Consider the following 15,395-nt stretch of genomic DNA (forward strand, 5'->3'; position numbering starts at 1 on the left):
ACATGTAAGGTAAGGCACATATTTGAGCACTTGCTGAATTGTAGCCTAGATTCCTACCTAGCTTTTTACAGGAATCCTATACTTCATGTTTTTATAAAAGTTTAGGTAATTTGCCTTTAATTTTGTAGTCCGTCATATCGACACACAATCTAATACCATGCAACTTTATTTTGTATAGCGTCTTCCATGCTAGCCATATCCCACCAAAGCTACCATGGGAAAATTTGCCATCATTTTGTTATGCAAGTACCAAAATGGTATCTGGGCACAATCAGTTTCCATTCCTAGCATTTTATAGAGAGACACTGGAGTAAGTAAGGGATTGCACTTTCCATTCCTAGTCCAAATCAGCACTGGCTGGAACATAAACCAACTGCCTAGAAGGAGAGTGGGAGTCAACCAAGTCCACCCCCCAGATGGCCACATTTTAGAAGAGTTTTAAATATCTGAGCTGCATTGGGAGAGATTTTGAAAGCTGTTACTTTCTAGGACAGGCCAACTGGAGCAGTAACAAAGCCACATAAGGAAGTTTCAAACCTGGTATTGAGCAAAAGGAATTTCTCTGTGTCCCTCTAGTGGACATTTCCAGTGATTTCAAGGCTACTGTGGACATAAAGATGTTAAAAGAAAAGGAGTACTTGTGGCACCTTAGAGACTAACCAATTTATTTGAGCATGAGCTTTCGTGAGCTACAGCTCACTTCATCAGATGTTTACCGTGGAAACTGCAGCAGACTTTATATACACACAGAGAATATGAAACAATACCTCCTCCCACCCCACTGTCCTGCTGGTAATAGCTTATCTAAAGTGATCAACAGGTGGGCCATTTCCAGCACAAATCCAGGTTTTCTCACCCTCCACCCCCCCACACAAATTCACTCTCCTGCTGGTGCTAGCCCATCCAAAGTGACAACTCTTTACATAATCAAGTCGGGCTATTTCCTGCATAGATCAAGGTTTTCTCACATCCCCCCCCCCCCCCCCCCCCATACACACACAAACTCACTCTCCTGCTGGTAATAGCTCATCTAAACTGACCACTCTTCAGGTTTAAATCCAAGTTAAACCAGAACATCTGGGGGGGGGGGGGTAGGAAAAAACAAGAGGAAACAGGCTACCTTGCATAATGACTTAGCCACTCCCAGTCTCTATTTAAGCCTAAATTAATAGTATCCAATTTGCAAATGAATTCCAATTCAGCAGTTTCTCGCTGGAGTCTGGATTTGAAGTTTTTTTGTTTTAAGATAGCGACCTTCATGTCTGTGATTGCGTGACCAGAGAGACCTGCACATCCACCAATGTGATATATGCCATCATGTGCCAGCAATGCCCCTCTGCCATGTACATTGGTCAAACTGGACAGTCTCTACGTAAAAGAATAAATGGACACAAATCAGATGTCAAGAATTATAACATTCATAAACCAGTCGGAGAACACTTCAATCTCTCTGGTCACGCAATCTGCAGGATCTTTGCAGTGTTTACCACTGGGGTCCCAGCATGGCTCTGAAGTGACTAAACAGCTTCGGCGCAGGCTGAGCGGACAGCAGAGCTATAGAACACAGGCTTGGCCACAGAGAGCTTTTCCATGAGCAGTAAAAACTCTGTAAGCCAAACCCCAGTTAAGTGAAACAGTGGAGCAGCAGTGGGACATGTGCCCCAAAGGCTGCTGGGCAGTCAGCTGAAGAGGAAGACAGACAGAGAAGATGCCCAAAAGGCCAGCCAAAGAGAGGGGGAGAGAAGCTAGGGGAAGAAAAACTAACGAAGCACAGATTTCTGTGCAGAAGCCCTTGCATGTAATACCCAGGCTGAGCCCATTCAATCCTGTCTCCCTCTAGTGGCTGGCTCCAACAAGAATAAAGCCTGCTACCCACAGACAGCTGAAGGAGATGCTCCTTTAGCTGAAGGAGTAAGAGGTCAGACTTTTTGGTGCTGAAGGTCCCAGGGATGACTGTGATAGGCTTTGTTGCTTATGCCTAAAGTAGCTCTTCTGTTGTGGTCAGGCAGCTTGACTTGGGAGACACCATCTGGTTAGACCGCTCCTCTCCTCAGCTACATCTGGGTTTCCTCTGATTATCTGACATTAGAATAATCAGGATGCTACTGTACAATGATGTAGCTTTCTACAGGTCCTACCTATGGAGCAGCAGAGGAAAAAGCTCATCAATGCAACCAGGGGCCGCCCTCATTTCAGACCCAGAGACATAATCCATGGAGACGACAGATCCCAGCACGCACTCTGCTACTTGATCCACTCAATCAGATCAAGATGATACATTGCAGTAGTCTCAAAGACGACAGCGGCTTCCATCCACTCCGTTTTATACAATGGAAGCCTGGCCTTTGGGAACTCAAAACACTTCCAACGCAGCCCGAACTGGACGAAGTTTGGGAGCCCATACTATATTGTTATTCACCTTAAAAGGTTAGAGATGAAGCCGACCTGACAGGTGTCTCAGTAAGTGCTGGGCCAGGGACCTTGGGGCATTCCTCTCTTGTGGACTTTCCTACATAGATTCCTGTTTAATCACATGCAGAGGAGTCAGGATTTGTTTAGCTGGATCTTTTATTCTGAAAAAGTGTTTACATGGTATTGAAACAGAAATTCCAACTGTCAGGTTGCAGTTACAGCCTGGAATATTTATCCCAAATATAGTCCGATGGGGGCACGCATACACGGCCTAGCAAAGGAGAGGCAGAACTCTGAGAGATGGCAGAGGATGTTCCCTGTATTTGATTGGGTTGGCCAGCATCCATCTGTGGAGCCAGTGACTTCCACAACTCTGCCAGTGATGAACTGCAAAGCCTTAAAGAAAATAAAGAATAAAAAAAAGACTGTTTAAGATCCCAGATCAGCAACAGAATGCGTGTGTCAGACAAGAGCTGTGCAAAATATTCAGCGCCGAACCAAGAGCACTTAGAATTAACCTTCTTAGTGATATAAGAGCAGACAGACGAAAGCTTCCATGAGCAGGCCCTGTGTCTTGTAAATTCTTCCGGGACCATGGAAAATGCCAAAGGCAGGTGTAATTCTCCTCGCGCTGTCTATTGTCAGTGGAAATTGGGAGGTAGAAGGTGGTGCTGCTTTTGCTAGAAGTTCCTTGGCGCATGTACATGGTATCACCTGGTTCCCCGGCTGGCAGAGCACAAAGGCTCCTTTCATGCAGAGAGGTGATTGCTGCAGCATGTGCCCTCTCCTGCTTTGTGCCATTTCCAGGTTGTTTCTTCCGCAGAGGTTGGAGCCCCAGGGTTCCCTAATGCCCACTTGCCAGGGCCAGTGGGGTGTGTGTCTATTGTAGATGCCTGGCAGCAGCAGCGAGTGTGGCTCCTTGCTGCAGTGTGAAGGAGGAAGGGCACTCACTATCCCCACAATACCATTGTGGGTGGGGTAGGAGGGAAAACAATGGCCTTGTCACATGACCTCCCCTAAAGATACCAGAGGATGGACAGCTGGGTAGTTAAGGCACTGGACAGGGGACTCAGGAGATCTGGCTTCAATTCCTGGCTCTGCCACAGACTTCCTGTCTGACCTTGGGAACATTATTTAATCTCTGTGCCTCGGCTCCCCCATCTGCAAAATGGGACATTACTACTTTGTGTATTTACATTGTAAGCACTTTGGGACAGGGACTGTCTCTTATTAGGTCTATGGGCAGCACCTTGCACAACAGCGCCCCGAGTTCAGTGGACACTGCTGCAATACAAATACCAATGAGTTACCAAGAATATTTCCCCTTTTCTCTGTCCAGCCTGAATTTGCCAGCCGCTTCCTACACCCTGCAGATTTCCTCTTCCTCAGCTGATAAACAACAACAGAGTGTGGAAAATTGTGATGGCTTCAAAATGGACAGAGAGGGGGAAGCCTCAGGGCAGAATAGCAGCAGACACCACAGACCAAGCAGTATTAAAAAAGCTTGTCGGTGCTGCAACACAGATGGAACTTGGCCTGGCCAGTATGGGAACTGTGCACCTCCAGAGAGATATCACGGGAGTAATGCAGTACAGGTAACTACAGCTGGAAGCTGCCTGCACTGCTTACAGTCCCCCCCAGAGCGTGGAGAGGTATCTAGTGTTATTAGGTCTCATACTTAATGTAAGCCTTGCGCAACTTATCACACCATAAGCAAAGTATTTGGGACCAGATTCCAATCCCCTTACTCTCCCTGAGTAGCACTTTTCTCCATGAGAAATCCCAGTAAGTCAGTGGAGCTACTCATGGAATAAGAAGTTATTCAATGTGACTAAGGAAACCAGAATCTAGCCTTCATTTAATCCCTTATATTACAATGGAGGGACTGGGCATGGGCTCAGCAACTGGACCTCACTGCCTGGAATTCCCCTTCCAGTAGGAAGGTAGACAACACAGCGACATTGACTAATGCAGGCAATTCTTCAAGGAATGATATTTGTGTATACTAACTGTACACTCCCTGGAAAACTATTTGGATCCTCTCTCACATCACAGGGGTAATGAACAGTGACTACAGGACTGTAGCTTTAGCCAACATGTTGGTTACAGTTATGGCTTGCTACATAGTCCCAGTCAGTCTATGGCGGTGGGGTCTAAATCAGTGTGTTACTTTTTAGTACCACCCCAAGGGGGCTGCTTAAAGCTATAGGTTCTGCAAGGAAGCCTGCTACGTAGGTTAAACTAAGAGCTCAAACCTCTCTCTGATGACCAAGCCATATAGAGCTGGGCCCCTCCTGCCTGCATAACAGCCGGCTGGGTCCTCCTATTAAGACCATGGCAAGGTCACAAGCAGAGCTACCAAATTTTCACCATACACAACTACTCCCCTTGCTGTGTCATGTCAAAGCACTTTACCCAAGCTGCCTTCCCATCGTGAGTGTCACGCACAGGGACGGATTCCTGAGTGGGGAACACGTGGGGATTTGACATGTAAATCTGATTAAAACGTAAAATCTGTTTAGTCGAAGAATCACAGCACAGCGAAGGAATTATATTGGTGGAAACCAAAAGGAAAGCAGAGGGGAAGAAAAGCCCCATGCCCCCTACGGAAGCCAGCACCTCAAGCAGTGTATCAATATCTGGCCAGTGGTATCCACTCCATAAGCTCAGGTTATTCACGTAAAATAGCCTGGACTGGAACAGCCACACCTGGGGAGCTGAGATGCTGCCTTCTCAAAGCCACGTGAAAGCTCGTTGTCATTACCCACTGAGCATCCAATGCAACAGGCCAAGTGGCTGCGGACTGCAGGAAGACAGAAGTGAGGATAGCAGGACACCAAGCATTGCTGTCCTTTCCTTCTCCAGTAAAAGTGCTAAAGCACCAAGACCAACAAGTGTTTAAAGAACCTACAACTAAAGAACTTGGCAGCGCGTGTCCTCCCCACCACCACCTCTCATGCCAGCGTAAGTCCCCAGAAAGTGAGAATCAGAAAGGTTTGGGCCAAGGAAAGACAAGGCCAGCCCTGAGCCTGTGATGGAGGAGGGTGGCAGCAAGTGCTCCAGAGCAAGGACAATTCTCACCTTCTCAAGGCACAGCAGGCAGGTACCACCGCTGAATGTGCATTCCGTGAGTTGGGCCAAAGGCCCACCAGGGGGCTGCTCCCAAGGGAAGGTTACACGGTAGTAACTGGAGTTCCGTGAACACAGGGCTGCTGTAGAGTCACACCGAGGGACTTGCAAAGCAAGGCACGTGACTCCACCCAACAGGGATGTGCAAAGGCCAGGAGCTGAAGGAGGTGGCAACAGGTGGGCAAGAGAGCTTTATTTTGTCCCTTATTTTCAATTCCTGTCAACTGGATTGAAGTTCACAAGCCTGGCACATATTCGGAATGCAGCTTATATTTGGAATGTGAAAATAAATAATTAAAAAACCCAGGGAGCTTTCCCCTGACCAATCCAGCTCCTCCTTTCCCCGTTCCCCCTGCTGATGTGGGAACATGGAAGGCTGTGTTCAGATATTGACAGCTGCTGAGAGACAAGGCAGCGAAAGGGTTATCTTACTGTCCCAAGAAGGGTGGAGAGTGGGGAATATTCTTTGCATTCATTTTCTCCCAGCACATTTTCTTTTAAAATTTTGTAGTAGTGGGGGAGGGGGTTGAAAAAAAAGGGATACCTTTTCCCTTTTAAACCCCACCCCCCATGGATTTGCAAGGGCTCCTCCCAAGCAATCGCTCATCTGTCCATGAGGGAATAAATGTGTCTTTTGTCAGGGTGGCTTACTTGCTTTTTTTGTTTTCACGCCTGATGCAAGGATGGAATCCCTGTCTGAGCGCTCCGCTGAGCTGAGCCCATTGTGAGGTTGCTAAGCAGGTCACGGGGGATTACAGAAGTTACGCAGAGTGTTGCACAGAAGGGAAAGCTGACAGGCGGTCTATCCAGCTAGTGCTGGGATTCAAGTCTTTTCCAGGGCTCCACAGCAGGGATGAAATGCTGTTATCTCAGAAAACTCCTGGGCATGGGTGTCATTTATAGGAAGTATTTGAACTCAGTGAAGACTGATTAGGAGGTGGGACAACTCTGAGCCGCTCCTGGCTCATACATGCCCACTTTCAAAACACAGACAGACACACATTGAATCTCAGGTGTCAGGCCCAGGGCACCAGTACATTAAAGGTATAGCCAGCACCCACTTCCCGCAGGCAGATCCTTCCTCCCAACTCAATCCCCAGGAGGGCTAAACTTCCTCAGGTCCCCCACCAAATCAACTCATGACTGCAGCCCACTACTAAGTCCTTAATCTTCTCCCAAGTGAAGGAGCCCAGTTTGCGGCTTCCTGATGCTGACTCAGACATACTGCTCCAGCTAGGTGGGCTCAGATCCAGGGGCCTGAATCTCAAATATCCTGCCTTCATCTGCCCCAACACAAGCCGTCACACTCATAACAGGCCCGTGTCTCCTCTCACTTACCTGGGTGAGAATCTGGAATAAACACACAGCAGTTAATGGCGTTATCGCAAGGTCCTAGCCAGCCAAGATACACAGATGGCTCCATTGTTACAGTATCTGAGCACCTCACTCTTTAATGTGTTTATTCTCACAACACCCCAGTGAGATTGGGCACTTCTACATATGGGGAAATGAGACCCAGACAAAGTGACTTGCCCAAGGTCACACAGGTGGTCTCTGGTAGAGCAGGAAAGTCAGACCAGGGTCTCCAGAGTGCCAGCCTAGCAGCTCAACCACTAGACCAGCCTTCCAAGCAATTGAGAGGAGAGCCAGGCCCGAGCAGGACCCTACAACTAGACAAGCTGTTCCATGGTGCTGCCCATGTATTAATGCTCATTACTAGATCCATTGGGTAAGTTACGATCAAATGACAAACAGCAAATCTGCTGGCTGTGAAAGATCACCAGGTCTAATGGAGACCAGAGGGTAACAGTCTGCTGTAGTCATTTCAGACACCAGACCCCGCTGCACACAGAGCATTTAGCGTGTGCACCTAATCTCACCCTTAGGAGAAACGAACACAGACAGCCAAACTCTGCTCTCAGCTGCACATGGATTTCAATAGGGTTGTTAAACAGACCAGAAACTGGCCTTGGGCCTTTGTGCAAGAGACAGGCAAGGTAGATGCTATAGAGCCAGGACCCGCTCCAAATGCGAGACTCCTGGCATCAGTGAGATCATGGTGCTGAGGCAAAGGCCAGGGAAGTGATGGAACAGCAGTCACTCTGCCATGCTACCGCAGCTGTGCCAGGCGGAGAGGGATAAAACCCAGAGAGGGAGACATTTTACTATATTTTATTTACAATTGCGGGTCAAATTGTGTCTCCTCCTGCTGAGGTGCACAAGTGGTGCGGAGAATGATGATGTTCCCCGTCTGCATCTGTGCTCTCAGGATGCCTCAAGCCACCTGTCTGGCAGCTGCTTCTCCCTCTTCAGCTTCTTACCCCATGCCTATCCGGTAACGTGGGAAGTGACACAACTAGCATTTGTCATGTTACACAAGGAACCTGTGGCCACCTGCCCTCCCAGCACACCCACTTATAGCATGGATCAGTGACTCTGCCTCTGTTTCTCTCCAGGTCTTCAGATTCTCCATCCAGTCTCCAGGGCCTTCTGGATCAATAGCCCTCTGGCTTGGTCATGTAAAAGTTCTACCCACTTCTGAGGTACTCAAAGTCCAAATCTCCCATATTCTTCCAGTCCCTTAGGGAGGCCCTGCTGGCACCAGTCTTCCCTAGGTCCTGGCCCCAGCCAGCCTTCTCCCGCATAGTCCTGCTCTTCACCCCACTCAGGCCATAACTGAGCTGGTCTCTCTCTTTTTTAGCTTCTCCTTCAAAGCCTGACACCTGCTTCAGGTGCCACAGGCCCCCCAGCATCCCCATGACCCTCTCCTGATGTGTGTGGTGTTCATACATCCCAGCACAGAACCTCTCCCCTGCTTCCTGAATTTCACCCCAAATATCCTACCAAAGTGTGTTTATTTTCATGGGCTGTGGCTCATCTTGGTTCTAACCCGCATTGGAAGCGGAACTGCCAGGATAAAAATAAAAACCTTTACCCCATTCCCAGCCTGAAAAGAAGCTCAGTGCTCCAGAGAGCCCATGAGGGAGGGAGCTGGATTGTGTAGTTCTCCACCCTGTTTTACCAAACCAGACAGCTTCAAACAGTTTGGGCGATCATCCAGAAAGCTGGGGGTCCTTTTCTCAGGGGGGACATTGTAAGGAACCCATGTTCAATAACAGAGCCAGGTATTAAATCAATCACACGCACAAAGCTGGGGTGGGAAAGAGCAGACCAGAACCCTGCTCCTTCAGCTTCAACACCACAGATCTTTACCACTTGAGCTTAGGTAGCACTCCCTTTGCTGCTGACAGGTTCATGCCATCTCTCCGGGCTGACCACCAGAGAGCAATAAGCAGTTAGTCATAGGTACAAAGTCAGCTGTTACCAGGTTATCCAAATCCAAGGGAACTTCCAGACCATAAGAGGCTCACTCACCCCTTGCTGCCACAGCAGCCATGAGGCCACCGAGGATAGTCACCACTGCTCACTGCCCTTTATCCTCCGACAGAGCCGAGAAGGACCAGAGAATTATTCCTTAGGGCAGAGAGCTTGGCATGCTGCTGGTGGTACTGGAGAAAACAGGGTGGCAAGAGCAAAGAGCCTGACTCAGTTCTCACCTTTCCCCTGTCCCCCAGGGTCCTCAGCAGCATCTCAAAATGCAGGGCCGGCCCACAACTTTTTGGCACCTGAGGCGGGGAGCTCAAATGACGCCCCCATACCCCCTCACTTGGGCCACAACTTTGAAAGGTCTCAATTCTGCCTTCTTCCTGTTCTATTCCTCTCATGGTACTGCTCTGCTACCTACCCCAATAAAGGAGAACTAACAACTTAAAATGACATGTTCAAAAAATTTAAGTAACACTTAACTTTCAAACGTCTGAACAGCAAATGTAACTTTTCTTGTTTGCGTAGTAAACACTGGCATTTTTATCTGTTTGAAAAATCAAAGTGGTGCTTTCCGTGCCTTCTTGGTTGCAAAGATTTTAACTGTTTCCTGAAGGTCCACAGTCTGGGCCAGCTCATGCTCTATTGAGATGGTTCCAAGGTTGACCAGCCTCTCCCGTGTCATTGTGGAGCATAGATGTGTTTTTACTAACTTCATCTTGGAGAATCTGCGTTCTTCCACTGTCAACTGTTACAGGAAGTGTTAGAAGAATGCGCAGAGCAACAAAAGCATTTGGAAAGAGGGTGGTCATCTTATTTGTGCACATATATTCCAGAACAGCCTTTGGAGTTGATCCTGCTGAAATGTATATTGAAAGGGCTTTCAGTTCATCACCTAAATCACTCACATCAATATTGCCCATGTTACGTGTCAACACTGTCTCTAGTGCCCTGCATTGCTGGTGTAGGTCTTCTTCAGGTATAGTGAGGAGTTTTGGAATATGATACAACATCCCAGATATACTGCTGTGTTCCTTGAGCTGCATGAAACGTTCTTCAACTGACTGTATTGCACAATCTAGCATCTGGTTAAATAATTCAACTTTGAATTGTTGTTTGGGGTCTCTTATGGGATTATCCCATGCCTCGTAATCAAAATGTCTTCTTCTTCAGTGACTCTTGGTATTCTTGAATGGGCGGGAAAATAGCTTCAGTGTGAAGTTCCTCTGCCAACTTCCATGCACTCTTCAGAACGTTGTGAAATCCCTCATCTAAATGGTAAGACTGTTGGTATGACTTTGCTTTGTCCAGTTATTCCATTGCTCCAGATATATTAAGGTCAACACCTTGGAGTCTCTTGCTTACAACATTTATTTCAAACAGTACGTCATGCCACAACACTAAGCCACACAGAAATTTGAAGTTATGTATGTTTCTGGTGATTTCATTTCCCTCTACCACTGTTCTCCCATGAACAGTTCCTGTCATAAGCATTATCCTCCATAATGGCAACTATGGCATCATCTATCTTCCCAGTTTGGTTTTTGATAGGCTTTATTGCCTCCACTTGACTTTCCCGTCATGTGGCACTCAGTGGTTTCAGAGTCAGAGAGGATGTTTCCAGATGTTGCTTCAAAATTTGCCATCAATGAGTTGATGCAGAGAAAAATGCATAGATGCTTTGAATTACATTACAAAATTCAGCAGCCTCACTAGAAGCTGATGCTGCATCACTGACCACCAAGTTCAATGAATGAGAACTGCATGGGACAAATAAAAAAAGCTCGAGGGTTTAACTCTCGGATCCGTGTCTGCACTCCTCTGTTCTTTCCTCTCATGTTGGCACCATTATCTCTCAGGTCAGCTGTCGCAATTCCCGTATCTTCCAGCTTTTTAAGAAGCACTTTTGTCATACCAGCTCCTGTAGTATCATCAATGTCGATAAATTCTAGAAAATGCTCTCTGACAGGCACCATTGCAGGGACATTCTCACTAGGTTCTGTTGTTGTTACAAAATGCACCGTTAAAGTCATTTGTTTCGTCTGGCTGATGTCAGGTGTGTAGTCCAGAATAACAGAGTCATATCTTGCTGACTTTAGATCTGTCACAATCTTCTGTTTGACTTTTGTTGCCAGTAACTGTATGATCTCATTTTGAATTGTTTTTCCAAGGTAGTGGTGCGTGTACATTTCTTGGGTGGTGACTCTTCTTAGATGCTTTTGGAGTTCAGCATCAAACTCAGCCATCAGCTCCACAATGTTAAGGAAGTTTCCATTGTTTGGCACATACAGCTGATCTGAAGTGCCACGCAGTGCTAGGTTTTCGGTAGCAAGCATTTTCACAATGGCAATGAGCCTTTTCAGAACATTTTGCCAGTAGAGACACCCTGATGCAGTCTTCTCCTCATGCTGATCATCTATGGCGGCCTTTAACCTTAGTCTCATCTCAAGCTCTTTCCACCTATAGAATGCTCTCTGGTGATTTGCTGCCTTCTCATGGCATGCCAGATTTCTAGCCAGATTTTTCCAGTCCTTTGTTCCTGCAGAACCCAATGTGGCTGGAACATTAGACTGGAAGCGTTTGCAATAAAAATAGTATGCAGCATTCTGGGGTTTTGAGCCATAAGTCATGGCTTCTCCACTTTGTCACCATTGGGGATTTCCCACCAGTAATGTGTTGGATGGAAACTTCTATTTTCATTGTCTCTGGGGAACATGAAGTTTTTCACTTGCGGTGGCCCATGCAGTACAAGGAAGTCTCTCAGGCTACTGCTCAAGTGGGTCCACAGTCCTGTATCATCGAGACTCAAGGAACTAAACTCAGCACCGTCTGTTTCTTGCGCCTCCACCACACTCTTCTCTGATCTACACTTTTCTTCAGCAACGTGCATGGTTACATCCATTTGAGATGGAGATATGGATACTACAGTAGCTGCCCGGTCACCTGCACTCTGACTAACTGGAAGATCAGGCATCTCCTCACCACTCACTCCTCACTGGGGCCGGAAGGCTCACCGTGAACATTTGTGTCTATGTATCTCAGGAGAGCTCCTTCCTGCTTAGATAGAAAAGCTTCCTTTGCTTTCTTTCTTTTTCTGAATGTTGCCCCAGAGGGGTGTTTTCTTCTTTCACTCATGACTGCTGTTCTGTGCCAGCTATAGAGGCTCTCAACACTCAGTTGAAGGGGACAAATAAGCAGGCTGGTAGCAGGGCCTGAGGGAGGGAAGATATCAGTGTTTTAAGGGCCTAACTGGCTCCTACTACTTCAGTTGACTGCCTGTGCTCCTCAAGCAGGTTCAGGGAAGCAGCAGGAAATAGGAAGCTCCCTGAGAAGCCAGTGTTAATCAGTCCAGGCTCCCGGGGTGCTAGACAGGTACATAAGAGGCTCCTCCTCCTCTCTCTCCCTGCAGCTCCTGCTGCTTTCTGTTATCACCTCTCATCTTTTCTCCTGCCTGCCTGTTATGTGTCTTGTGCTCTCCTTCCTCCCGCACAGCACTCCACCATCTCTGTGCATCTAGAGCAGAGAGAATACATACGCACCAGCAGCAGACACAATTTTCTACACTCTGGGTCCTAGTGGTGCCCCCCCAGTCTGGCACCTGAGGCAGCCACCTCAGTTCCCCTCATGGTAAGGCCAGCCCTGTCAAAATGTCACCATCTGCCTTTGTCTGGTGACAACTGCACAGCACAGCTGAGAGCCGTTGAACGGAGGAGCAGAGGCACCTCACCGGGATTTGAAGTAAGAACCAATAATTGTGTTTTTTCCACCCTTTTGTCTTTTTAACAGCCAGCTGGCAGCGAGACAGGGAAGCCAGCTCAGATAAGAGCCACACTCACCATATGGGGAATTCCCACTAACCTTCCTGTGTTGCTGAGAAATGGCTCCCACTTTACTAGTATTACCAACACTAATTAACCCCTCCTAACACTGCAGACAAGGGAGGGCAGCAGCTCATTAGACCCTGAATGGAGCTGTTATAACAATTGGCCCTTCCATTACACCTTCCACGCCTGGGCAAGAAAACTGCTTTATAAACAAATACACACACATGTGCCTGGAGAGGTGAGGCAGTGAGGTCTAGCGGTCTGAGCACCGGACTGCATGCCAGGAAATCCGGAATTCTAACCCTGCTTCTCAGGCCAGTTCCCCCCTAGGAAGAATCCCAGCTGATGCATCACAGTCAGGCCAAATTCCTCTATGCCATCCTGCATGTGGCTACAGCATGCACCCCCCAGGTCTGCTGGTAATGCAGAGGACATAGGGCACAGATCTCCAGGTCAGCTCGCATTGCTAGCGGACCGATTAGTGCACCCGGGAAGCGTAAGGACTGTTACAGCTTCCCCCCTGCAGAGGGGCACTAGGTGAAGTAGGCTGCATATGCCCTTCTCCCCCTAATCATGGGCACTCATGCAGGCCCAGCCATACTCCAGGTCTCTATGCTTGCAGACCAATTACTGTAGAAGCACACAGTAACAATTCCCCAGGGGCCTGATTGATACACTCTACAATCCTGAGACTATGCATACCTCAGACTGCATCCCCCTCCCCCCTTGAGCCCCCAGCCATGGGCCCCCAGCCACATGGACTTGAACACAAACACCCCCCCCAACTCATGGGCCTGACTCACCCCATATCCAGACTCTCACACTGCATAGGCCTGAACCCATCTATTCCCAATGCTCAGAGCCCAAAACATTCCCACAAACAAGGCTTCATGTTTCCTTCCCATTCCTCCTGCAAAGCCAGTACCAGGACAGCCACCTCCTGCGTGCCCCCTCTGGGCTGCCCAACCACTCCCCCTCACAGTCCAGGCCATAATCAAAGATTCCCTGTCCAGGAGCCAATATATTTAGTCTTTACCCAGATTGGCCCTCCCATATCTGCCTGTCTCCTGCCTTGGTGGGGCTCCCTAGCCTTCTTCCCCAGTGAAGGATCTCAGTTCACCATCACTCAGGCGCTTTTTGGCTAGATAGTAGGCACTGACTTCCAAGCTCCTGCAACCACAGGATCTTCCCTATGGCAGCTTTACCTCCTCCTGGTGCTGCTTCCTGAGCTTTTTTAGCCACCAGGTGCTGCCCCACCCTCTTAATTGGCCAAATCGGCGCACCTACAGTGGCAGAGGAGCACTGGACCTGCTTCATTTACTGGGGCCAGCCACCCTGCTTCCGGCAGTAATTTATCTGCCCGCCACCCAAACAGACGGGGTCTCTTTGTTGTGCCATTTCTATGAAGCATTAGAAATCCCTGTCGCCGTGTGCCATTTTGCAGTAACAAACATTCCTCCCGGAGAAAAAGAAAATCAGAGTGGGACAAGATTTTATTGGCTGCTGGCATTTTTATTTTCTAATTTTATCTGCAGCCCCTTTTATCAGCATATTGCTCTCTGAAGCAAATAAATTTCAGTCTAGTATAACACTTCATCCTGATTAAATATTCCCACGGAGGAGGCAGGCGACGGGAGTGAGTTGTGCTCTGGGTGAGATGCTAATGCACAGCTGATGAAGCTGAAGTCCCCCTCCCCTCCAGCCCAAGGAAACTTCAAGCTCTTTCTTCTGCTAATGGGATTTTCGGAAATGCACAAAGTGCTGATGGCTACTGCTTTGTACCTCCAGTTGTTTGAGCTGAGTGGCTGACAAAGGAAAACTCTTCAATTAGCAAGAGCAGAAAGTGCTTTATTGAATTTTTCTCACTGCTGTGGTAGCATGGGGGTTGGGGAGCAAAGGGAGAGATTTCTCCAGTTCCTAACTGACAGACTCAGCAAAGGGTACCAGTAGTTAGGGCTGGATTCACAGGTATGCTCTGGCTGCTTTGTGCTGCTCCAGCAATGCAAAGCAGCCATAAACCCAGTTGGACGGGCTGGGTAAAGTGGGTTCACAGCTGCTTTGTATTGCTGGAGCTGCACAAAGCAGCCAGAGTGAACTAATGAAATCTGGCCGCTGTAATCTCCCCGGGGCAGGGACCGTGACTTCCTATGTGCTTTGGGCAGCATCAAGCACGGCTACTGCTTTGTAAAATAAATAGTCCTGCTTCCCCCGAATCTACACCCTGCAACAAACGCACCCTTTGAGTGCCTGTCTCACACCTGTGGGTCCGAGTTTCATCTTTCCGTGGTGTAGATTAGAAGGGAAGTCAATGGAATGGCTATGGCATAGGGACTGGAAAAGGCTTCTGGCAGGAAGTTAGAGAGACAGGACTCCAGACAACAGACCCGCTCTACCCAACATTCCCACCCAGAAGTGCTGGAACAATTTGTATAGCGGGGGTGTTGAGAGCCATTGAATCAAACTGTAAACCCTGTATATGATGGAAACCACTTCAAGCCAGGGGGTGCAGCAGCACCCCTAGTTCCAGCTCCTAAAGCCCCCAAAGGGTTATCAAGGTTTCCCTCAAGAACTCCAATCTGGAGCTCTGGAAGGGATGGCATGTTAGGTATGTGCACTGCCTCTTTAAGAAACTAGGAATAAATTTACACAAATGTTTACTATATTCAGGACCCTAACATTGGGATGCTCAGCTAGAGACATCAGTGT

The 15,395-nt window shown here is 48.1% G+C and overlaps 1 protein-coding gene across 13 annotated transcripts in view; it reads right to left on the reverse strand.

Moving 5' to 3' along the window:
- The window catches only part of CACNA1G (calcium voltage-gated channel subunit alpha1 G), a 285,359-nt gene that overhangs the window by 160,086 nt on the left and 109,878 nt on the right, over nt 1-15,395 (reverse strand). The gene's annotated exons all lie outside the window — the stretch shown is intronic.

This window comes from Caretta caretta, chromosome 14, assembly GCF_965140235.1.
Source record: "Caretta caretta isolate rCarCar2 chromosome 14, rCarCar1.hap1, whole genome shotgun sequence".
Classification (NCBI taxonomy): Eukaryota; Metazoa; Chordata; order Testudines; family Cheloniidae; genus Caretta; species Caretta caretta.